Raw genomic sequence first — 22811 nt, 5'->3', positions numbered from 1 at the left:
CATAAATTCAGGAACAATGGGGAGGATACCATGAATAATCATATTTTGGGACACAACGTGCATCAATGAATGAAGTAATTGTCCCATATAATGGATGCTGGGGGCATCCAAATTTCAAGGTTTTAAATTCTGCTTTTTAAAAGTTTGCTTGAGTCCTGAGATCCATCAACCACCACAGCCAAGTGGAAGCAGCATCATATTTTTTAAAAAGTGAACCAAAGTATTTGCTTTAGAGTGTCCAGAACAAAGCTGAGATTATAGCCCTTTGGGAAAATCCACCACTGGTTATATCACTCCCCCCCCAGTAATGTAATTTAGGGCAAGTGGAGAGCGACTTTACTGCTGCCAATCAGTTGGGAACAAAAAACTCCACTAAAAGCTCCGAGAGAAAAAAATAGAGCCCCGTCTCAATTTTTCTGATTCTTGATTTAGATTTCAATTTAGTTTTTTACCTACCAGTTTAGGACAACCTTTGTAGCTAACAGTTATTTGTTGTGTACTTATTATGACTAGCTCATGCAGTCTGACCTTGTTGAGCTTGCTCTGATGTGGGATCTACTTCTATGGACTTTGGACACTACAGTGAGTATATTGGAAGTTTCAGTAACATTTTTCAGTACTGGAAATAGTACTTTAGACAATTTCACAATTTCCTCCAATCCATCAATTGTCCATCCTCTGTCTCTTTCTCTCTCTTCAATGTTCTCTTTCTCTGCACCTGCAAGTTCCCCATATTTTTTATCCCATTGCAAGGTATTATTTTAAGATTCCTTGTTTCCCATCCTTTATTTTTTTTTCTTCTCTTTTTAACTTTAGGGACATTGTGGCAGAGTTAGAATGTAAAGCAAATCAAGACAAATGCCATAGCTTTGACTACAGGCAATGGTTTGGGTTAAAAAGCCATTAAATTTCAGCATGATCCATCAACCAGTCTCAAAATAGAAAAAGCACTTTAGAAAGAAATGCATCACAAGACTATAGCAATAGCTGTTTACATTTTTAAAAAGCTGCAAAGAAATAGATTGTTCATAATCCACACCATTATTATACTCCTGTTTATTTTCCTTGTTTGTACACCCATGTTTTGTTATTTAGAATCATGTTTTTGAATAATTTTCCTAACCGGATCCCATCTAGATGTTCTGAATATCTTCTTCCAAAGTTCCTAGTCAACATGGAAGCCAAAACCCAGCATATCTGGAGGGTTAGGGAAGTCCAGACAACACTAAAAAGCCTTTTTTTAATATATGTATATCCCACCTTTCTCTCAAAAACGTAATGCGAAATTCAGTATTCCTTCCGTTCTCCCTTTCATTTCATTCACATAACATCTCTGTGAGATAAGGTGTTAGATGATAATTGAGCTTAGGGTGCCCAATGAGTTTCTAAATGAAGATCTGAATGTAGGTGTCCTGGTTTTAATCCAATACTCAGGCCCTAGGCCACCCCACGGTGACATAAATCTGGCAAAAGAACTTTGGCAGTTGAAAGCACAAATTCAGGAGCATGTAATATTTGAGTTTCATTTATGAATCAAATATATCACCCACAAATGAAAAGTTTTAGACCTTCTAATATAGTTAATATATAATGTAATGTGCAAGAATATTAAAATAATATTTTAATCCTGTTTCATGAATAGTTATTTTGTAGAGAAAAAAATGAACTGGAGTGCATAGAAAACTATTTTTAAAAAAGAGAAAAAAATGAGTTGGAGCACATAGAAAACTATTTTTAAAAAAGAGAAAATAATAATGTTGATTTTTGTTGCTTTTTATCTGTATGATTCACAAGATTTACAAGAGAAAAGAATTCCAGTTCAAGACTAAAAAACAAAAGAAAATAAAAGCAAAAAACAAGTTGTGGTAAACTAATGGCTGAATCCTGAATGACATACTATATACCGAAATTCACAAAGGGAGCTTAGCAATGTTCTATTTTCAAAATATATGAAAGGAAACGCATTAATCATTGAAATAAACTGCATGAGTGCAAAGTGCCTACTGTGTTTTAAAAAGAAAATCACTTAATTATTTCTGTTGATGTCAGTTACTCATTTGGGACCATTAAGCAGTAAAAGAGCACAACTTATTGACTGCAATATACATTGGATCTGTGCCCACATTATCCAACGAAAACAGAGCACTGCAAAAACAATACAAAGAAGAGGTCAATTGCACAGAGTTCATGAGACAGCTATATCATCTGAGAACTGTATGGAATCACTAGGTGTGTCATTAAACTATGTGGAACTCACCAGCCAGCCCTGGAACACTTCCTTTTGTCTGAGCATCTTGGTTGATCCCCATTAAGTGGGGAGCATCACCATTCTATGCATGATGTCAATTTTTTAGCAGTACAGATTATTGGAGATTGGGGAAGAGGTTATGTCCAGAGGTACTTTTTCTGCTTAGGTCAGAGGTGGGCCACCTGGTGACCTTCAGTCCCTAGAGTTTCTAGAGATTGGGCTCTTGGATGAGATTTTTTATTTCACATCCTTTTCCAGTTTTTGTTGCAGCAACAAAGCGAAAGGGATGTGATACTGACTTTTGCTATTGCTTAATCATTTTTCTTTATGGCTGTCCTTCAAAATTACAGTGCTAAGCATGCTAATGTAACATGTACAGTAGTTTGATTCTGTATGGCACCTGATCGGCTGTGTCTAAATATATGAACTTCACTCTTATTTGGGGACTTCAGATTTATTCCTTCCTTTATAACAGGAATGGGAAACTCTTGTACTCCATGGAGTGCTAAACTTCAGTTCTTAGCAGCCCCAGACAGCCAGTGGTGAGGATGCTGAAAAGTGGGTTCTAAAGGGTCACCAGATCTCCTCTCTTTTATACGGAAGTCTAAAGTATCAATAGAAGAGAATGTATGTAGCTCAGGGTTGAACTGTGGAGTCCTTGGGGTTCTCTAAGCTTGGTTGTTTTCTTGCAGACATTTTGTTACTTGTCTAGGTAACATCATCAGTGCCAGTGAGTGTGGGTTTCGCTCCCTGTTTATATACAGTAGCTTGTCCTGCCAGTTTTGGTGGGGGTGTGGTTTTCTTCTTGGTAGTTCCTTGATTAAGGTATTGTTTTCAGCTTGATTGTGGAGTCCTTGGTGCTCTCTGAGCTTGGTTGTTCTCTTGCAGATATTTCATTACCCATCTAGGTAGCATCCTCAGTGCTAGTAGGGAGTGGGGTTCATTCTCTGTTTATATACAGTAACTTGCCCTGTCAGTGTTGGTGGGGGAGTTGTTTTTTCCTTGGTAGTTCCTTGATTAGGGTATTGTTTACTGCCAATCTACTTCAACCACTGGAAATTGAGGGGGGGGGGATACCTTAACTGTTCAGAAGGTGCTCTGTTAAATCTTCATGATGAGAAGAAGTGTTAAAGAAAGTTCTGTAGATATCCTCCATGCAGCCTTGACCCTTCTAGAGTGGTTCATGGTTTCAAGACTTGGCCAAAAGTGAGAATAAGAATTCAAATTATTTTCATCTCAATATTGTAGCCAATAACCTTTTGAACTTCTTTCCCTGAGTGCTCTTTGAACATTAGCTTTTTGTAGAAAGGAATGTAAAAAAATATTCTCTTTATTAGGAATTGAATGACACTTCGAATAAATAAAATCCCACATAAAGGCAGTTTACGTGCCTTGCCCCGGAAATGGTAATCACTTGATACATTCCGTAGGGCATTCAGCTGCCACTGTGTGTTTGGGCAAATTGTAAACTTGTCATTATCAGATCAATGGCCTGGGTCTAATAAGAGCCATAATCCCTAATGCCCGTTTATAACCTGGCAAAAAGAAACATTACTTTTTAATGCAGGGAATAATGATGATTAAAAAAAAAAAAGTGCGAGGGGAGGGGAAACAGCTCCTCAAAAGCAGTTAAATGAAGTCCCAGTCCCTCAAGGGTTGCCATCACCTGAGTTCTAGTATTATATAGTTATGGCTGTATGAATGTTTGGTATGAAAAAAAAATCCTCCTCACTTCCCAAGTAAAACATACTTTATTTTTACTTTATAAATTAATCAATACAAATGGAAGGGAGTGCTTCTTCTGTTCTTGCAACCTAAATTTCTTAACAGAATGTCTGTTTTATCTCTGGGTTGGGAGCAACGTGTCTCTACATACCAGTTACAGGAGAACCACAGTAAGAGAACCACTGTAGGTCTCGGTCTTCTGCTTGTGAACATCCCAGAGCCACCTAGTTGGACACTGTCAGAAACAAAATGGTGAACTAATATGGGCCATGGCCTTATCCAGCAGGATTGTTGCCCTGTTGTTCTTATACACATACACAAACATATATAGCAAATATATACACATACTTAAATGTATGTAATCATAGTATGTTTACTTATTCATATATTTAATCGATTTATAGAGCCACCCATCTTGCCATTATGATTTTGGATAGCAAACATAGAATTAAAACCAACAAACAACAAAAACTATATATACATAGTTTCTTTTTTATCCTGAATTTTCTTTTGCATTGAGGGGAATAATCTGAACTTAATTCAAGTTTTATTGTTCACACCCAGTGTTTTTACATTATGTGAACTAAGAATAATGAGACAAACATCATTTTTATTCATATATGAAGTATGTAAGTATGTATATATGTATGTAGGTGTGTGTGTTTGTACACACACACACATACACATACACACATACTTACTTAGGAAAAGTCCGTTAGTCTTTATAATTAAAAAAAGAAGGCAGGTATAAGACCGTTGTCACATATCCCACTAGTAGACTAGCAGATTTCCACATTGATAAGGTGACCAGACAAGAGTGTTGCTTTACAATCACATTTCTTCTCAAGACTACACCCACATATGTCCTATCTAAAGTGCATGTTTAGTTTTCTGTGCACTATAACGTCCACAGAATTGTCCATGTTTGGGAGAATGGCCCTTATTTGAAAATGACAACATTGTACGTTTCCTTCCCCACTTGAAAAGTATCTCTATTAGGAAACACTCAGATTGGCTGTGATTGTTTTTGCTGCCCCTTCGATAGTATTTTGGGAAATTGATCAAGTGGAAGGAAAACACCGGCAATGTCATCAATGTCTCCTCAGTTTCATTTGCCCCACCTTCTTGATTTCATAAAATTAAAATGATAATCTTTCACAGTTTAGTTTAGTTTATTTTTAATTTACAGGCCACTCTTCTGCTTTTACATCATTCAGGATAGCCAACAACAATAAAAGCAGTACAATACAATACATTTTTCAGAAAATAAAGAATATATTAGTAAAAGCAGACAGGCATCAAATTAACTGTAAAGCAAAGGCCTTGCTAAATAAGGAAGTTGTTACTGACTGGTGAAAATTTAAAAGCTTAACCTTCTGTGGACAGGAGTTCAATAATCTTAATGTGGCCCCTGAAAAAGTTCATTTTCTGATCTCCATTAATTGGTCTTCCACCCATGTGGCTCACAGAGCTCTCCCTCAAAGGAGAAGGGACAGGTGATATAAAAGGGGGCAATCTAAAACCTAAGCACTGTGGGAGGCTGCTGGAGAGGAAGGACAGGGGTAAGGGCAGTGGAGTGAGGAGAGGAGCAGGTGGGATGAAGGATCCTGCTCTCCCTTTCTCCTCTCCATCAAGCCTCCATTATTACTGAGGAGGAGAAAAACCTAAGGCAAGGTTTTTTCAACCTTCGCAACTTTAAGATGTGTGGACCTCCATTCCCAGAATCCTCCAGCCAGCATATCCTGACCTAGGGAGTCATGGATTGCCTGGTGGGAGGTGGCAACAAAGGTTATTGGTAGGAATAGCAACCTCGAGATCACTATTTCTATCTCAGCTTAAAAAAAAAAGAAAAAAGAAAACAGTTGCTGAGATTCTGTTCTTTCCAACAGAAATAGACAGCAAAAATGGACAGAGAGACCCAGAGTCCCATGGCCAGACAGGAGGGGTTGGCCCTGCAGCAGACCCATTGGAGCCTTGCAGGTCACTGACCATCTTCAGGTCCTCCGTGCAAATCAGAATGCTCACATAGGAGGCTGCCTTGTGTTTACTGATAGAAAATACCATATTGCTGCAGAAGTACTTTGACCCAAGGTCAGCTTCCTCTGCAGCAGGCTGGCACCAAGAGGAAGGCTCGGTTGCGAGGGCATGTCTTCAACAAATGGTTAGCAAGCCATTTTGCACCTGGGAAGGAGGGTGTGTGGATGAGAGTTGTACATGAAAGTTCATCATCATTTTTTATTGCTGATTTCTGGACCAGATGTACTTTCCAAGGCCTTTTCAAAGGTAGTGTTAAATACAATGTATTACAATAATTCAGTCTAGATATACCTAAAGCATATCTCACCATGGCCATTCTAACTCTGTCATACCCATGTAAACTGAACAAAGGCACTCCTGTCAGCCGCCACTACTTGAACCTCCAGGTGACAGCTAAGTTCAAAAGCCCTTCCAAACTGTGAAGCTGATCCTTCAGAAAAAGTACGATCCCAAATTGAATTCCTATTCCAAAGTTTTCCTGATTTCTGACCAGAAGGACCCCAGTTTTGTATTTATTATTTATTTATATGAATGATGTCTTAAGTTCTGTATGGCTACTGAAAGTCAACAGCTTCCCTGGTAAGAGATGAAAAAAGAGAAATAGAGCCATATGTCATCTGGATATTGATCATAACATAGCCCAAATCTCTTGATAATATCTTCTTGCAGTTTCATGTAGATGGCACAAAAATAGACTCCATCTTCTTAAATTAACTCCTCAGGAATAATTAGAAGCCTTTTTAAGCAAAACTTCTCCAGTAGATACCTGCCGGACGGTCCAGAGAGCAACCATAGTTGTTAGTATACAACCCTGCTGAAACTTCAAGTACAAGGGTGAGCATCTGCAGTCATAAGACACCTGTGCCCTCAACCTTCTTCTTTATTGCCCCTAGAACTTCCGAAGACAGTGTCACTTAAAATCAATAGTGTAATTTTCTGTTTTTCAGAATCAAATCTTCAGAAAGTTTAAAACAAATAAACTCTGATATTACCCGTTCAGTACGTTATCTCTTGTGGCCTTTAGAGACAATACTAATACTAATAATACAGATCCATGTTGAAAAAAAATGCCTGAGTTTGGTCTGGAAGAGCTGGTTATCAGTCATCAAAGATCACTTATTGACCACATCTTAACAAGGAAGAAATATGTCTAGATAATTAGTTAATCAACATGTGCTCCATTAGCACTAACACTAATAGAGCATGAGATACCAGATATGGCTCCAGATCTATACAGGAAGCAAATCAAGCCTTCCACTCACCTGTTAATAGTGTCACTGGGCACTTTCAATAACTGCAGGTTCTACAAATTATTTGTACAAAACTACATCATGCACCGCAGGAAGCACATGAGCCCTAGCATGATGGGAGGTAGTCTGTGATGCTATTTAATGATTGATAGCATTGGTGGTGGGGGCACAATTCCTGAGCTGGTTTGAAGTAATAACTGGTAATGCTCTATGAATGCCATCTTACACATGTCAGCTCAGAAGCAGGTTTCACTGAACCCAGCGAAGCTTTTCCCCAGATAATGTGTAATCCACCACAGATTTCTTTCTAAACTTTTTTGTTAATTTCAACACGATAAATCATTTTCATCAGTAACAAAGCCCTCAGAATAAGTTGCATACAAGGCTGACTCAAAGTATTTAACCACCCAAGCCAAAATATAATCCCCAGTTCGTAGGGTTCATAGACAATTGCAGCCCTACGTGGAAACAGCTGGAATAGAAACTCATTACTGCTCATTACTGCAGACACAAACACACACATATTTTATGGACATGTGCAAAATGTTTTAACCATATGTAAACATGTAATGTGTGAAACAGCCCTTAAAAACAAGCAGTTCAGATTCTCAGTCTTGAACACAAAAGAGCCATCTGCAAAAACTGCCAGAGTAATTTGACCCCAGCTCATATAGCTTTAAGGATTCAGACATATTTATTGGAAAAGAATAGAAGTTAATGATTTATTGGTAGCTACTTCAAAAATACATCCATAGATTTTTTTCATGGCAGAACTCAGAAGCAAAGGTATTTCTTCCCCACCAGCACCCATCTTGTAGAAACAGTTAATATATTGTAGCTTTGTATAACATTTGTTTTGAAAAAATAATGCTATAAAAATAATGCTATAAAAACTGTATTCTTTATAAAGTGTGTAGCAGTATGAGACCTCAAATCTAGCAGGAGGCATATCATCTTAAAGGCGTGGCCAGTTCTAGCTTCTGGGATGCTGTGTGAAGCCACAGTGTTACATGGCTCTCTGAAACAAGTAGTGAGTGTTAATACACTTTCATAGAAAGGAATCATTTTAAAGCTGAAATGATATTTAAGCTTGGCTACAGAACTGAAATAGATCTTCTATAAAACATGCTGGGATAAAGTGATGGGGCATATTCCAATGTGTTGGTGCAGAGGTGAGTAACTAAAGGTCAATTATATACTGTATACAGAACGAGCCAAATACACTGAATTAAGGTGGGAGCACTTTAAAGAAAGATTAAAGAAAAGTGTCTGTGAGTCTCTTCACTTTTAGAATGCTCAGCATACAATAGAAGCAAAGTAGGGAATTTACAGATGCTTTACCTTTGGAAAATTAATCTAGCATGTTTTGGTTGTGGGTATTTGTGGTTGTACTTTTCTGTATTATGGTTTGATCATTATCCTTTTTTCAGCCAGCTTATGGAAATGTGCCATACATGCTGAACATTTGCATAATTCTAAATAGTCAAAACCCTTTTGAAAATGGACTGTGTAATGTGATTTGTACTTGTAGGTACGGGTAAATACTATGAATGGGTCAAGTTTAATTGATTGTGGGATGAAAGAGGGAAGCGTATCCCAGAGACTAGTTTGAGAATCAGAACTAGAATTGAAAATAACTGAAGATACAGCTACAGTATAGCCTTTTTTTTCATGAAGTTTCCATTCTGTTCCTGAGAACAGCCATTCTTCCCTTTCATATCCCATAAATGGCAATTCAAATATTAAAAGAATGTATAGGTAACATCTTGGTTCATCCAGTGAAAAAGGGGGCAATATTTATTTTTTAAATTCTGCTCTGGCTCTAGGTGTCTCCTTAAGAAGATGCCAACATTTTAAATAAATAAAAATTACAATACATGAATTTCTCATTGTTGTGTTCTTTCAATACACACAGAGACATGTGTGGGGGTGGGTGGGTATATGTAGATATATAGACAGATTTTTGTGAACATCAAGTAATCAAAAGGTGTAGGAATCAAATTGTTTATGCAGGTAGTCCCCAGGTTAAGAATGCCTGGTTTACGGATGACCCATAGTTAAGAACAGAGCCTATTGTAGCAAAATTCGAGTTAAATACACAATGATTTGAGTTAAATACACAATGGTTCGAGTTAATTACACAATGCTACGTATACAGTATTATACAATAATACTGTTCCAGCTTACATATAAATTCAACTTAAGGACATACCTTGGGAATGGAACTCGTTCTTAAACTGGGGACTACCTATATATTATTATATGCTATTGCAAGCATGGCAACAATTTTGATTCACTTTTTTGAACTTCCAGGTTTAATCTACATGAGATCCACATATCTACAAAAGCTTTAGATTCGGTGCCATTTGCTGTTTAAAAGTCAGCATCTACTACACATAACCCTGCCAATGAACTGCCAAAATAGGAAATGTCTGGGCCAGAGCTACCTACTGTGGAATCTATGAATAGGCTGACCTTTTTGCCATTGTTTTTCCACTTTCCATGTGGAAAACAAGACAGGTTGTAATAATATTATTTAAAGGCCCAAGGTGGCACCTAATTACTCCTTCTGTTTGTTACATATTTAGAACTTTAGCAACCTGGCAACACATGGTTGGATAAATAAAGGAAATATAGGAGTTGATTCAAAGAGAGATAGAACTCCCCATTCTGGGATTAAAAATCACAGTAAACAAGGCTTTCTTTTTAATCCCAATGAAACATGAAAATGCAAGGTCAAATTCTCTTGCAGGTCTTTGCTATCCTGAAAACTCGGTAAAGCACATACAACTTCTTAGTGCGAAGCTGTAGCGCGGTGTTTCTCAACCTTGGCAACTTTAAGACACGTGGACTTCAACTCCCAGAATTCCCCAGTTGAAGTCCACACATCTTAAAGTTGCTAAGGTTGAGAAACAATGCTGTAGAGGGTGATCTTTTTGCTTCTTTTGTGCATCAGGATGGTACAGGAACCCTCTATCTGGATTTAACCCACTGTTCATGTGCAAAACAAAATTAGTGACAAATGATTATTGAGATGAATCTTTCTGGAGTCAGAGTTTGGAAGGAAGTGCTGCATTTCTAAAGGGAAAAAATAATAATAGGTTTTTTTCTTCTCCTCAGCCACAGATTTCTGATTTTTTTTGTCTGGAGGATGAGGAGGAGGAGAACAAGTAGCAGGGGAAGAAGGAGGAGCAGGAGAAGGAGAGAAGAGTTCATAGTTTCACAAGAGCTATACATTTCATGTGAAAAAGGCTGAGTTTGAAGCATGGAGGCCTCCAGATGTGATAGCCTTGACTGCATGGGAAAACAGAATTGGATATTGCAACCTGGAGGGTGGCAGGTTTAGGCAGACAGATTTAAAGTACTGTAATCCCAAGGGAATTCAACAAGCAGATAAACTTAATACATAAATATACACAAGAACAGAAATGCCTCTTCTTGGTTCAAAAGCTTTGGTTGATGACACTAACAATTTTCCAATAAATACAGTAGTCAGAACATAAAAATTCATTTGCTTCTGTACAATTCACACCAGTGGTCATATGAACTGTTAATCTGGCCATAGATGTCCTTTCACACACACAAAAAAGTGTCTTAATTCATGCTAATTCCAATAAATTCCATTTGGCAAAATTATGTAGTTACAAATGGTGTTTAGGATATTAAGTAGTCACCAAACTTTTGATTGTTCTAGTTGTATTAATTACTAGTTCAATTAATTTTTAAAACAGGGCATTCACAAGCCTCTCCCCCATATTTAATAAAGAATTATATACTGCAGAAAAGGCATTATGGAAAGAAGGGGTCGTGGAATGTCTGTTAAGCCATACCATCATTCTTTTCTCAAAAGAATGCTTTAATAATGCTAATCTCACCCCTGTGCTTTGACAGAGGTTTTAGTTTCCTTCCTTTTCTGCTTCCTAAAGCTGAATTTTAATACAGTTTATTTTATGGGGAGCATTTGTATTTGACTAATTACTTCATCTTCTGAGAATGAATTGCTTTTATGAAAAAAAGAAAAGAAGAAAAGAGAGAGAGAGACATTTAAACATGGAATGTTTTGCTGTTCTAGGATTACCCCAATTGCTAGCAAAGATGGAAGCAGTCTAAAGCTGTAACCCTTAACCTGTCTCATACATGCAGCACAATAACATTTGGTGGCTTATATAAACTCTCTCTTTTTCCTGGATTTATGAGAACGCACTCATATGTTTCCTGCCTAACTTGGAAAAGTATGCTGGGGCATCTTTCTAAAAGGGAAGGCATGCCTTGTGCTGCCATTGCAGTAGCCGCCAGTGGCATTTCTATTAAACAATATTAACAATGAACATAATTCAGTCCCCAGATTTCCTTAGGAACTGATAATATGATTTTATCAGGAGGAATTGTTTAATCTTCCAAATACTGGTCCTGATCCATAGAATTTCTTCTCACACCACTCTCACAGAAATGTTGGCGGAGCTGCTTGTGCTTGTTGGTATTTACAACAAACCAAACGCAGCACGTTTTTCATTTGTAGACCATACTTGTTGCAAATGGATACTCTGATTTTGGGGTCCCCAATTGCCAGAGTCATAACCTCAAGAATCTATTGAAGAGGAAACTATTATAACCTGTTGCCTGAGCAGAGATTTAAATGGGTCCTGAGTGCACAACTGACTTAGCCTAGATCCAGGCTGTTGCAGCTGTGCTTTCAAGGATCTTAACATTGGCTGGACTGATTTTTTAAATTTTTATTTTTTTTTTTAATATTCTGTATAGCTTTTACCTCAGCCATGTCACTCTGAATTTGCTGAGAACATTAATAAAAACATTTAAAAATTCAAATGTAGTACTTATGGAACCAAGAATGACAGTACAGTATTTACTTTTTACTAACTATCTATTTTCAGTTATTGAAAAAGGATTCTAAGCACTGTGCATATCATATGACATGGAGGTACCCTACCTGGAAGGGGTGGTGAATCTACTCAGGATACGCAAGGCACAGTTGCAAGGAAGGATGTCTTTTAATAAACAAGTAGTTGTGATTCTCATTCAAATACATACTGCTACATATCTTTCTTGGATATCTTGTAGAGTGTAATTATGACTGCAGAGAAAAAGCTTTTAAAAAACCCTTCATGGATTGCTTAATCCTCTAAATCATGCTAAGTTACCTGGAGTTGGGGCTTAACCAAACATTGCAGCTACTGACTAGTCCAACTGCTAAACAAATGCTTCCAGAAATCTTGTCTTCTTGAAGCAGCCTTTTTAATCTCAAACTGTAAGAACACACAAAAGATACCACTAGCTGATGACAGATATGAGGAAATGTAAATAATCTTTTAAAGCAAGGTGGCTGCTCTCCATTTTTTCATGGTTAGTAGTACATAGATGACATTTGTAGGCATTTTCTAGATTCTGTTTTCATGATGATGGGGTTTGGTTGTGTCCGCTGGTGACTTTATGTTGTTTCAGTTTTGAGCAGCTTCCTTTCTCCATCTTTCCAGTTAAAATGGTCATTAATTAGATTATGACTAATAAACATGTGCAATTCCTGTATAGGGATATATCAGAATTTGGAAATGAGAGGATGTGTATGAGAGTCACTGTTGTTTCAATATTTATTCTCCAACAGCTTGAAATGCTAAAATATATTTGTTGTTAGCATTTTAACTGTTTTAATGCGAATATGAATATTTTTAGATGTAAGTCATATTATTATTATCCTATTCCTTATGATAGCAAAATAAGGCTCAGTGAAAATGACAACATTTGGACTACCTAATGAGTTCCTCTGAACCTAGGAGTCCTTTTGCTATAACCCTGTCTCTTTGACACTACGCTTTACCAGCTCCATCCAAAGTACGGTCAAGAATAATGATGCCTTGTTTAAGTCACTAAGATTTAAGCTCGTCTAATGTTGTGCTGTATTGTACATATTAATGTTGAGTACAGCTGTCTGGACACTATACAACATTTATGTTAAGGAATTCATTTATTTCTATCTCTCTGGGAATTAAACTTTCTTTCTGCCTGATAAAGAATGATATGTAACTTGAACATTCTCATGGCCGTTGCACGTGAGAAAATAGCCATTCTAAAACCAGGAGACAGCATTTCAGGCTTTTGGATGTTCTGCTGCTGACTTAAAAGTTGCATTATTCCACAAAGAAATTTCAAGGAAGCTGAACCAGATGAATTGAACTAATAATGAAGGGGTTTTCTCCCTTTGTTTGGTTTGAACATGAGCATGAGGCAACCGTTTTCTCTGCAGTTGTTTTGCTTTCTTGAGATACTTTTTTGAATGGTCACAGTACTTATTCTGCATATAGGTGACCTCTAAATGAATTGCCATTGGCAGATACAGATACAGATATAGATACAGTGGCTTTTTCTTTGTGCTCATAGGCACTTACAATTCTAACAAGTTAAGATAATACTAGTGGGTTACAGTCCATGAAAGCTTATGCCAAGAGCTAGAAGGCTCCATTGTTTATTTGCTGCAGGAAGATTAACATGGGCCACTGAGCTGGAAATGACTCTATGTTGCATTTGTGATTTATCATGGAGTCAGAGGAGAACTCAGATTCAGCCTTTAAAAAGTCACCAATTCTTCTCCGTTAAAAAACCAAAAAAACATAAACACACATAGGCACAAGGAGAATGTCAGGGGGAGGTTAACTAGTACAAAATCTATTTGCCAAGGTATTTAAAGTATTAAATGGGCAAGTGTGTCATTATAAATCTACAGTGTTGATCCAGTCTTGAGGAAAGGGTCAGATTTACTGACCTTTGAATCTCCTCTAGCAATGTCACTCTCTTGTCTCGTCAAGCAGTATACCAGGTATAGGATAGGCCCTTAACATGAGCAATTACGTGTATGTTTAATCTGAAGGGTGGGGCACCCTTTAACATTATATGACTTCTTTGAGGGTTGTATCTTCTCGTTAGGTTTTAAAGACAGGCACATTCTTCCTGTGACACACCAATCTGAAAACTACATATTGAAGAAAAATAATGGAAAAATTGGGAATGGTAGTGCAAAATGAAACTTCTCCGTTGTTTTTTTAAAGACAATCAATGTATCTTGAGACAATCTTGCACCAATATGACTTCTGGACACTTGTACTGTGTCATTTATACCAGGCAAGCAGTCTGGATGTTGCCATGCAGCGTCTGTAAAATCCTACAAGGACTTAAACCTTAAAGAGCAATCTATAAAACCTTGGCCAAATTTTATAAATTAATTGCATAATTATTAATACATTTATTGATCTAGATCAGTGGCTGAGGAATTTTGGGAGTTGAAGTCCACACATCTTAAGTTGAGAAACACTGATCTAGATAACAACTACATAAGCCTGAATACAGAGGTAATCACTGAGCAGAAAAAAATGTGTGGACCAGAATCTGTATCTTTTTTCCAGGGGTATTGCCATTCAGGTCACAGCAAGAAGTAGTGTCTAATTAACCTTGGCCAATCTTGAAATTGTTAATAAGGACTGTATCTGGTTAGTCCTGGGTGAGAGACCATCAGGAAATCTGAATGCTGTATTCCACACAGCAAAGTTGGAAAATAATGGCAAATTACTTCTTATTGTTGCCAAGAAAATAACATGGACATTTCCATGCACTCTTCAGGAGTTAGGCTAAACTCAAGAAGACTTTTTTTTTTAACTGCCATTCAGAGTTTAGTGTAACATCACATTTTGCCGACAGCTAAATCTAATCCTGTTTCTCCACAAAATTCTTAACTTACTTAAAATTGGGCAAAGTGATTCTTTTATTTATGCCTTACTAAAATTACTTTTATGTCTTCTAATGAAAGAGCTCTCAAAGTAATTACAAACAAAATAAAAATAAGCTTATATGCAGTAGGATAAAGCAGAGTAGCCCACCAAAAAATCACATATTTAAAACACAACTTCAAAAACAGCATCTGAAACACACACACACACACACACACACAAAGCTCCTAAGTGCCTATCAAAATATCCTCCCTCCAAAACAAAAAAACCCCACAAAACACCAAAATTTTGAACAACAGTCCCATAGGAGTGGGAATTTTTCATTTTAAATGCCCAAATAAGGAGAGAGGGTTTTACAAAATAAATGGCTGGAACAGGAGAAAGGTTGCTTCTCCCTCTGAACGCAGAAGATTTATGCTTCCATTAGCATAAAGGAAAAAGGGAAAAGCAGTTACACACAACAGATCTAGTATGCTGTGTAATTTAGCTTCCAGTCCATATTAGGAACATAGGAAAGTGTGTTACACTGAGTCAGAACTATGATCCATTGAGCTAAGCATCACCCACCCCAGGCTGGATGGCTTCTCACGTGGGCTGGCAGGATGAGGCAAGGAGGCTGGGCTTGACCTCTTCCATAAGAGCCTCACACCCTTTGCACCCCAGCCTAAATTTGGCAAAGAGTGGAGACTGCATGGCTTGCAGGAAGAAGTAAGGAGTGATAGCTCCTTGTCTGCTCCTGGCAGGACATTGGTGATCTTCTGTTCGCAATCTCCTAAAGGTAGCTCTGCTTTGGAAGTCCTGCAAGATGGTCAAAAGCAGTGTTTTTCATCCTTGGCAACTTTAAGGTGTGTGGATTTCAACTCCCAGAATTCCCCAGCCAGCCAGCCAGCCAGCCAGCCAGCTGGCTGGGGAATTCTGGGAATTGAAGTCCACACATCTTAAAGTTGCCAAGGCTGAAAAACACTGGTCAAAAGTATCAAGAACTGCCCTTTTGAAGCATTCCTTTTGGAATTTTTGGCCACTCTCCGCCCTCCCCACTTACGGAGTGCAAAGAAGGCTGGAGCAAACTTCTACTTCATGTGGCAATGATGGAGGAAGGGCAGGAAAGTTGGGGCAGGGAAGAAATTGTCTCAGGGCCTTGCTGGTCAGATAAATCAACCTAGCACCCCAGACGAGAAGCCTGGGCTGCCACTTCCAAGCACTTCAGGAGCCTTTCTTAGCCCAATCAGGAAAGGCCTAGCTTTGAACCTGGCACATTTTACATGCAATGCTTCTGCTGAATCCCTGAGCTATTCTCCCATATTGCCCTGAACATCAGGTCCAAATAAAGAATAATCCACAAGAAACCTGTTCTAGGGCTGGGGAGGGGAGAAAAAGGGAGACTTGAGTCACGCAAGACTCTCTCCCACAAGGCAGAAAGGCTGGCTGGCTAGGCCAACCTTAATGTCGTAGGGAGGAAACCAAGCACCTTTGCACATTGGAACTGCTTACAATGACTTTTGTTGCTGATGGCGCATGTTTCGGACTCCTTGTTAAATGTTGTTAAGCAGGAAACAGGTTTTGAGGCAACCGGGTCCTTGGGAGTTCAAGCTCCTGCCTGAAATGTTCTTACAAGATGCACAGTTGGCATCAACTTACAGGAAATATTTAATTAGAAACGGAAGGCACTGGCTCCACTGACCTTGGATTTATATTTACTGTATATGGCTTGTTACAAAGACTTTTGCCGATAGTTTACATTGGTGATTTATTTCTATTAACCAATGAAGAATTTGCAGAATTAAGGAAGATGTGAATAGATAGTGGGGGTACCCCAGGCCAGGGCAAGGGAGGATTCTTGTAAAGGAGAAGGCTATGAGTCAAAGAGGCAGGAGAGTGACATATTTATGAGTCCAGTATCAGTTGCTTGCACCGATAAGCCATGGTCATTAAAGGAAGGAAAAGTCACCTTTGTGTGTATAAAATTTGCACGACGCAGAGCTTGAAAAGAGTGGACAGGAAAGCATTGGGTAAATAAAGGAAATCCCATGAAACATAATATGAAAATGAAATTACCTCACTCGGCAGGAAAACTGTCCATCCAAGTAGTGGAATGCAAGGGGAGAAGAATGTTTCATATTTTTAATTTAATTTTTATTCTGCTCTCCTCCAAGGAGCTTCAGATGATATCCTGAGTTCTCCCCCTTCTCTTTTTTAATTCAGGCTCAGGAGGCTCCATGACTAATTCAAGCAATGGACTTCTGCAGGGGAATCCCAAAAAGTCAAGGCAGCAGCCGTGATCATACAATTGAAGCCCTGCCCTTTTTTGACAAGCTTCATGTGTAAAAAAGGGGTGGGATTTCAATCACACAGTTGCAGCCACCATCTTGACTTTTTTTTGCCATCTCCATGGATGCCCTTGAACCCAGGTCTCCTTAGTGCTAGTCCAACACTGTATGCACCATACCTCTCACAGTTTCTTCTATGCCATATAACCTCTCAATAAAGTCTTATATGAACTAAAATAGTATTTCTTATATGATTGCTGTAATCTTTCACCTAATAGTTTGATCTATTAGCCTCTATCAATTGTTAGTTGAGCACCATTCATAGAGTCTGCTGAACAATTGTTGCAAATAAAAAAGAAACAAATCATATAAACAAATAATCTTTTCATTTTTCTTTTTTTCTGGCCTAGCCAGTGTTCTGCTGCCCACAACTCTGATTTTTTCCATCCAAATCACATGTTATTTTCAAGTGTTCTTTAATTCCTGCAAGATATCAGACTTCCTAAATTTTAGACAGTTTACTACGCAAAGATTTCCCATGTTTTTAATCATCAGCTTAGAATAATCGGTCAGTGGTAGACTCCACTGTATTTTTACTTCTAATATTTGTGTTTGCAACCCATTGGCATGAAATGGCTCAAGCTAGTAAAACTGTTATTACCAAGCTAGTAAACTGTTCTCAATTCTTTAATCTATTAAAAATGGGCAGGGGTTCAGTTATTTTGACAAAAGCTTCAGAATCCATCTATTCACTGGTCACATGTCCTCCCCTTTCCTTGCCCTTACTGTGAGCTGCACATCTACTAATGCAAGACAGTGCCTCAAATGCAAAATACAGTGGTACCTCGGTTCACAAACGCTTCTGTTCACGAACAATTTGGTTCATGAACAGCACTGTTCGCAAAATTTTGCTTCCATTCACGAACTCCGCATCAGGTAACGAACAGGATCCGTGGCCATTTTCCCTGCTGTGACACGTGGTCGTGGCTTCCTGTAGGAAGGGGGACTCTCCCTCCAAACACTTCCTCACCCGCCTTCCTGTCCTCCATGCCAGAAGTCGCATCGAGCAAGGTTAGCATTCTCTCTCTTCGTACTTTACTTTGTTTCATATTTTTGTGGTTTAAAAAAAAAAATACATATGGTTCAGAACGGATTAACCGTATTTACATTGAACCTTATGGGAAAATTTGATTCGGTTGGCGACCAAAATCGGTTGGCGACCAAATTTGTAGGGGTCAGAACAGATTAACCATATTTACATTGAACCTTATGGGAAAATTTGATTTGGGTCGTGACCAGAGTCGTGGAACAAATTAAGTTCGTGAACCGAGGTACCACTGTATCTAAAAAATGAGAGGAAACAAATGGTAAACCAAACAAATGGAACTTTGTTTTCATTCTATTAATTTTTCTCATTTTTTCATCACTAAAAATGAATGAAACAAATTGGAATTTTAACATTTGGTTCTAAAACCAACACACATTCCTCCTGCATGAATCTGTCATGTCCTTAGTGGCAGAGCAATATAGATTCTTAGTTCCAGAATCTGTAGAATTCTCCCGGGTTGTCTTTGAAATAACATGCAACTGGCTGATTTCTGCTCTGCTGCCAGTTGCATGCCAGGTGCCCCAATAGCTCTTGTCACTCAAGACAGTTTTGAGCTAAAAGAGGATCAGGCCGTCTATGTGTTAATGGTTTGCATTAGCACAACTGTTAATTGGTTCCCTGCTGAACTCAAGTTTGAACCTAAGAGTAAACATACACATTAATTTTAATTAATACTTTTATTCTTTTTAATGGAACCCCCTTTTTAAAAAATCTATTTAGAGTATCTTCAGTTTCCCATCTCTTTCAAGAAAGAGACACTGGATTATTTTGGAAATATATAATTAACTGATATTGTCGATTCAAGAAACTGGCCATAGGGCTTTAGAATACTAGATACTCCTCTAGCTGATCTCTGAACCCTGTAATTAATAAATGCAGAGGTTCACGTCATAAAACCACTGTACATAACTCAGAGCCATATGTTACTGATGGCAATTTCTGTAGAGGGAGGCCAGCGAACTGGCCAGGATGGAAGCAGGATTACCTCCCCCTCTCATGGCACATGATTTCTGCCTGGTTAGGAAAGGGGTCATGGGTAGGACAATATAAGGAAGGTCATGCAGAGCCACTAAAGCCATAATTCCATGGGCTGATTTCATTCTCTTTTCTGTCAAGAGTCTTCCCTTATTTTCCATGGAAATTTCTGAGCACAAGGTTAAGTCATTTTTTCTGAAAGAAACATTCTTAAATAGGCCAACATGCACGTGATGCTGAAGACTACCTGTCAGGGGTGAGAGAGAATATACCTGTATATCTGTGACACTGAATTGAATTGTCTCCCTTTCATAGATAATTATTGGCACTATTCCTCAGCTGTGTTTTGGCCACAAACTGGTAGCTTGAATAAAACAGAAGTAAACAAAAACAAAAATCCAGATACACAATATCAGGAGATGATCAAAACAGGAACAGATTAAGACAGCCACAGTTCCCCTATGAAATCAGCTTGAGGAAATTTTACCCAGCAAACCGAGCAACCACATTAGACTGAACAATAAACCTCAAAAACCACAATGATGTAGAATAAGTTAATATAGAAAAGGGGAAATGTAAAGACAAGGCCTAGACAAGTAAAACAATTGTAAGTCACTGTAAGTCATTACAAGTAAGCCAATAATTATTAACAATTTTATGCACAATTTCATGGGCCTGTGCTTCACTGGACACAAATCAAATAAACATGCAGAGAACTAAGCTGCATATTAATATATTAGCATGGGACCACAGTAAAGTTCATTTTTTGATAGACAGTATTCGTGGAGGAGGCAGAACAGTTTTGTCTTACTTCAACCTAGTAGTCTCCCATCTACAGATCATTCATATCATAAATAAACTTACAGGTATGCACAACCCATAAAGAGATGAGCTGTATATTCTTATGTCTGTTATATGGTAATCAAGCTGGATGGGAGATTATGATACAAGATGGGTTGAAGGCACTGATATACTTGATTTAGGAAAGATCTTCTGTGGCTGACAATGGCCATAGAAAATATGAATGTTCATAAAATAATTCATTGCAAGACTCTTGAAGACTAACTAGTAGACTTGTCTAAACCTTTTGAAGTGTAGCCAGCTTGACTGTCACCACTGAGCAAATCACAGTTCTATCTGAGCTTACACAAACAAGAACATAAAAGGTGACCATGCAAATGACTCAAGTGCCTACTCCAGTAATCTTAGAAAGAGAACAATAGAGCCTGAACCTCTTATCCTTGTCAAGAAAGAAGATAAACCTAATAGCAGAGAGGATGACAAGCAAAAGAAATCCTTGCTCTCAAGCTTCATTGGAGAATAAGAAGAATAAGTTGATGATTAATGTCAGTTGGTGCGGTCCAGCTCTGTTGAGCTTTGCCATTGCTGTTAGTAGAGAAAGGTCTGCATCTACTCTAGAAGAGCACCAGACCACAAGGGCGCCAAATTATACAAGTTGAAGCCGGGCCCTTTTAGTTGACAGTTCATTGCTTTTATCCAGCCACACCTTTGGAAACCAGCTCCAGAATGGAACGCTTCTCCTTTGTCCAAACATTTTTATCCTTTGCCTTTACCCCTCCCCCCCAACCTCCAATCTGCATATTAAGCATTTGTGTGAGGTCATTCAAGATTACAAATAAATAGCAAGATAATGAACAATTACAAATCTGCAACACTGAAACTGCCTGAAACAAGAATAGTGCACCAGACGTAACATCAAAAACATTGAAGTCAGTATTTTATTGGAGCATCCTTCAGGAAATGCCTGTGAAAACAGCTATGGAAAGTAACACCTCTACAGACAATTTTTGAAGCAAATACATTGCTAAATTCCTAAGCTTCAATCCTGCTTAAAGTCAATTGTGACTAACTCCCACTTTGTCTATTTGACTAATAGACAAAGAAAAGGAAAAATGTAGGAAAGCAATGGTAGGAACATACAATCATTAAATAATCAAAGAGGCCATTCTCATGTCCTGTAATCGTGGCATGAACATGCCCTGGTGACCATTTCTTATGGAATAACCTCATTTTGTTACTTTGACTCTTCCCAGGCCATATCTTGAGACAACTTAAAGTTGCCTTTTTTTTTTTTTTCTGCCTCTGAGACAGTTTTTGACTCCTGGTGACTGCCTGGACTAGTCCCTGCAGTTTTCTCGGCACGATTTCAGAAGTGGTTTGCCATTGCCTTCTTCCTAGGGCTGAGAGAGAGAGACTGGCCTAAAGTCACCCAGTTGGCTTAGTACTTAGGGCAAGACTAGAATTCACTGTCTTCTGATTTCTAGCCTAGTGCCTTTAACTAGTACAGTATACCATACTGGCTCTTGCAAGTTGTCTTTAGCTATTTCCAATTTAAAGAAGTGTTTCCCCTCTTGTACATGATCTTTGCTGTGAATGTAGTCTGACATTGTCAGCCCTTCAAGATAGACCAGACTAGAAAACCAAAGTCATGAATGCTAATACTACTTTTATTATAAGGTTATAGTAACAGAATCTTGCAAGTCTGAATGTGCTTCCCCCTCCCTCCATCTAACTTCATGAAAACTGGGGAGGGTCTTGCCTGAGATGCTTTCTCAGGTTACAGTTCTGGTCCAGACTCAGATTTCTTTTATCAGACCACTGTCTTGTTTGCAGCCCTTCCTCCTTCTGCCCATTACAGGCATGTTTCACCAACAACATAGTTACTGATGTGGTTGGGGTGGGACCATTGGTCATTTCAGGCTGCTGCAGACATATCCCTCCCTGGCCATTTTGGAGGGACCAGACACTTAACTTCTGCACAGGCATATTGTGCCTGACCTGCACTTTCCCAGTAATTACTGGGTCTTTTGTGTGTTCCTTATAAACATAAAAGAGTGCAAGACCTGATTTTTAAAAATGAGGTCTGCCAATTGTGTACTGCCAGTTCTCTCACCACTGCTGAGGTCTTCCACTGCTTCTACCAAAAGGGAGTTTTGCTTTTTACTGTTTTGATGACGGGGGGGGGCATAATTTTGCTACTCCGTTCCAGCTCCATCACTGTCTACAGATTCCTTTTGAATGCTGCTGACCACAAGGATGGAAATGGAAGCAGTGTCCTTCCCTTCTAGCAATAGTCAATAGTCACTTGTTATGCACTGCTCGCTTCTGCTACCCGTTGGGCCCCTTATCTAGGTTTGCACCTGTCAGCCAAGCTATCTTTGGACATGGTTTTAGTGCTCTTTCAAAAGAACACTAGAGCCATGTTTGGAAATAGCTCAACTGACAGGTTGGAGGGGTGGAGTTTGCAACCTATTGGCCAATTTCATAGATGGCTAAACATGCCATTCACGCACCTACTCATAATTTCCCCACCTATTTAGGAAGAGTGATTTGTGGTTGTTTTCCCACAAGCAGGCAATAATTGGTAAGAGGGGAAACGAAGCTAGGGTAATCCATCAACACTTTCCTTAACTTATTGTTCATTAAGGGAAGAGAACACCAGTCGCT

The 22811-nt window shown here is 38.5% G+C and overlaps 1 protein-coding gene across 40 annotated transcripts in view; it reads left to right on the top strand.

The window, feature by feature from the left end:
• The window catches only part of LOC112540356 (uncharacterized), a 154467-nt gene that overhangs the window by 19856 nt on the left and 111800 nt on the right, over positions 1–22811 (top strand). The window contains exon 2 of one of the 40 annotated variants that reach the window (XR_015794129.1): positions 514–582. The exons of the other annotated variants lie outside the window; for them this stretch is intronic. The gene's annotated coding sequence lies outside the window, so the exon portion shown is untranslated. The remainder of the gene's footprint in view (positions 1–513; positions 583–22811) is intronic. 40 annotated transcript variants of the gene reach the window in all.

This window comes from Python bivittatus, unplaced genomic scaffold (genome assembly GCF_059951505.1).
Source record: "Python bivittatus isolate LINGU-HERP-01145 unplaced genomic scaffold, Pbiv_v1 ctg000840_np1212, whole genome shotgun sequence".
Classification (NCBI taxonomy): Eukaryota; Metazoa; Chordata; class Lepidosauria; order Squamata; family Pythonidae; genus Python; species Python bivittatus.
This window is presented reverse-complemented; position numbering and strand designations above follow the sequence as displayed.